The sequence below is a fragment of the Carlito syrichta genome, unplaced genomic scaffold (genome assembly GCF_000164805.1).
Source record: "Carlito syrichta isolate Samal-C Ts95f unplaced genomic scaffold, Tarsius_syrichta-2.0.1 Scaffold200851, whole genome shotgun sequence".
Classification (NCBI taxonomy): Eukaryota; Metazoa; Chordata; class Mammalia; order Primates; family Tarsiidae; genus Carlito; species Carlito syrichta.
This window is the reverse complement of record NW_007144947.1, coordinates 4580-8112: the sequence shown is the minus strand read 5'-3', so window position 1 is coordinate 8112 and position 3533 is coordinate 4580. Positions and strand designations below refer to the sequence as shown.

At 50.9% G+C, this 3533-nt stretch overlaps 1 pseudogene; it reads left to right on the top strand.

Moving 5' to 3' along the window:
- Positions 1-518: 518 nt before the first annotated feature.
- On the top strand, positions 519-2454 carry LOC103253107 (annotated as a pseudogene).
- Positions 2455-3533: the final 1079 nt, after the last annotated feature.

The window sequence follows — 3533 nt, the reverse complement described above, 5'->3', positions numbered from 1 at the left end:
AATAACGCTGTATTGTGTACTTGAAAATCTCTAAAAGTATAGATTTTATGTATTCTAACTATAAAAAATAAGTATGTGAAGTAATGCATATATTAGTTAGCTTGGTTTACCATAAAAATAGACGCATATTATAATGCGTCATTCTGTACATAATAAATATATATAATTTTGTCAATTAAAAAAATAAAAAGTAAAATAAATACATGTGGGTTAATACAATTAATGCAAACTCATCCCCTCACTTTTTGCTCTGGACCTAGCAAAGCGATGAATGATCCAAGGCTCCTGAATAAGATAAGGGTCCCATTCGTCTTCGGCCTCTCATCCTTAGAGGAGGGGGGAGGGGCCTCTTCCTCCCACTCTCCACTCAAAAGACCCAGCCTCCAGCCCTGACCTCTGCTCCGGATTTGTTAGGCACGTCCAGGGCCATTTCTCTCATGATGTGATCCTTCTTGCAGCGCAGATCCCCGGGCAAGATAAAAAGATTTGGGATGAGTACGGGTAGGGGGAACATCAGAATGGCACTCAGGGCTACAGCAGATGTGTGGATGGAGGGCCCTGGTTGTCCCTGCGAGGGGCATGGCCACTGGGCACCAGAGCAGCTCCAGTCCCCAAGGCAGTGCTACCCTTGGAAGCCATACCCCAGAGTCCAGGCAAAAAGTGAATGAAGATGCTGCTGATCTGGAGGGAACAGGGTTACGAGAACTTTCACCTGGAGATACATCAGACCTTCCAGGAGCTTGGGCCTATTTTCAGGTAAAGCCCTCCCTGCCCCAGGCTGAGAACACCCAGAATCTCCTGGCCCTGCAGGCTGCCAAAACATTTGTCAAGCTTTCAGCATTGCCATTTCCAAGCCAGGTCCTTGAGCTCTGTGTTCTTAGAGAAATGGGGAGGTGGGTATCGTGGGTTGTGTGACTTTCTCTTTGCTAATGAAGAGGATTGCTGCATGAGGGAAGAGCAACCCACAGCTCCTTGAAGAGGACAGAATTCACAGGCACTGAAGTTGGAGAGGTAGATGGCATACAGAACATCCTGCTGTAAAACGACTAGTCCAGGAAAGGGAGAGGCAGGCTAGGAGACGTCTGGGTAGGGTTTGCAGAGTGGGACCCAGGGGAGGACACGCCCCATCCAGCAGGGCTTGTGGCTTGCCTCACAGGTACAACATGGGAGGAACACAAAGGGTGTGTGTGATGCTGCCAGAGGACGTGGAGAGGCTGCAGCAGGTGGACAGCCTGTACCCCCACTGGACAAGCCTGGAGCCCTGGTTGGCCTACGGACAGCATCGAGGGCACAAATGTGGGGTGTTCTTGCTGTGAGGGGCAGCCTTGCCTAGGAATCCATTCCCTGTGCACCTCCTCCTCCTCTCTAAAGGAGAGGGACACTTCTTCCTTTGGATCCTCTGCAATATCGTGGGGACTAATCTAGGTGAATCCTCTTTGGCGTGGGGTGCTCAGGCCAGAAGGTTCGGCTGAGTCTAGCAGGTGCAAGAAAGCACTTCCTCATGATCTAAGTTTTCCATGGGACCTATGAGGGATCTTGGATGGGAAGGCTGCAGAGAGCACAGAGGGGCCTGTCACTGTTGAGAACTTATTGGTGCTCCCTTCCCAGGCTCTACCAGTGGGTGCCACTGTGGAACGACTGGTGAACTCAGACTTGGTGTTGCAGAACTACCATATCCCAGAAGGGGTGAGTGAGTCCCACAGCCACTCCAGCAGTGCCTCCCTACCCTCTTCCCTGGGGGTGTGGCTGACCCTTCCTCCACACCTTCTGCAGACATTGGTCCAGTTGTTCCTCTACTCATTCGGACACAATCCTGCCTTGTTCCCGAGACCAGAGCGCTATAACCCCCAGCGCTGGCTAGACATGAGGGGCACCAGCAGGAACTTCCACCACCTGTCCTTTGGCTTTGGTGTGCGCCAGTGCCTGGGGCAGCCCCTGGCAGAGGGGGTGATGCTGCTGTTTCTGCATCAGGTGAGCAGGCCTGGGTGGGGTGGGTTGAACCCTGGGCAGAGTGGGCGGGGTCCCACTGGGGCCAGGTCTGAACCAGGGCCGGGTAAGGCCTCGGCAGAGTGGTTGCTAAACAGGGTAGGGTGGGGGATAGGCAAGAGTGGGGAAGGGACAGTAGAGCAAACAGTGGGGCTTGGGTCATATTGGGAAAGACCTAGGGAGGGTGCAGAGGACACTGGGCTGTGGGGCTGAACTTCTCAGGCATGTGCCTGATTGGGACCATTTCTGCGGCTCCTCTTCTTTCAGCATTGCTGCACCCAGGAGGGTGGGAGGAGGCTGGCCCAGATCCTTGAGCTGCTGACTAGGCCAGAGGGAAACCCAGTTTTAGTCGTAGGTGCTGAAAACTTTGTGGTGGAGACTCCAACCCAAGAAGATGTAAACATGGTCCTTCGCTTCATTTTGGCACCCACCACCTTCCCCCTCCTCACCTTCAGAGCCATCAACTAGTAATGCCTCTGCATTGAGGGTCCCAGCCTGGCCACCAGCCTCTTGCTGCCATGATCCAGGCCCCTCCTCTTCTCTCCCACTGGTACTGCTTTCTGCACAGCAACGCTCTCCAGTCAGCCCCTGCAGAAATGGTACACATGAGGCTACCATAACCCAGGCTATGAAGCAGGGTTAGGATACAGTTGGGGACAGTCTTTCTGACAGGATCTTGCCTTGTCCCAACCCCATCCAGTTTCTCCAGCAATTAGCATCATCTGAGTCTTTGCCCCCATTCCTCCCAACACTAGCTCTGAGCTCCTCACATGGACATCCAAGGGTTGTCATTGCCTTCCTATGCAGTTACATATCTACCTGTCCCTCTCTCACAGCCCCATCAGCAAAACCTCTGTGTGGGTCATTTTAGAGTCCTTAAACAAGAACCCAGTATCTAAGAGTCTACTTCAAGTTTCCTTCCTGCAGCCTGTCTACCCAGAGAGCTTAAGCAGACACTGTGCTCTCTGAAATCCACCTTCTTGGGAAACGATCCTGCAGGGTAGGTGTAAAGGCCCTTATCATTGCCGTTCCTGGTACATACCATTTTCAAGTCAAGAAAAGTGAATCTCGAGGGATCTGTGACACCACAGCTGACAGTGTGCGGCACCTGCCCCAGGCCTGGTTTCCTATCATAGGCATTGTTAAGCCAATGGCCATTCCTTGCTCTGCTCCCTGTACTGTGCCTTGGGGAGATTGTGTGGGTGCTGAGCTGAGAGGATTAATGTGGTGTCTGGGAAGCTTGTATGTCGTTTTGCATTTTTAACTATGCATGTTCCTATGCATTATTGTGGGGAGGGAGGCCATAACAATTTAGATTAATGTATTCTCTCCCTGGTCCTCTCAAAGTTATATCCTTCTTATCTGCAAAATACATGTCTTTTCCCCAATAACCCCAAAAGTTTTAACTCATTCCGCATCACCTTTAAAGTTTTAAGGCCAAAGTCTCATTTATGTGTTATCTAAATCAGATATGGATAAGACTCAAAGTACAATTTATCCTTATTGAAACTGTTCTTGCTGTGAACCTGTGAACTCAAACATGTTAT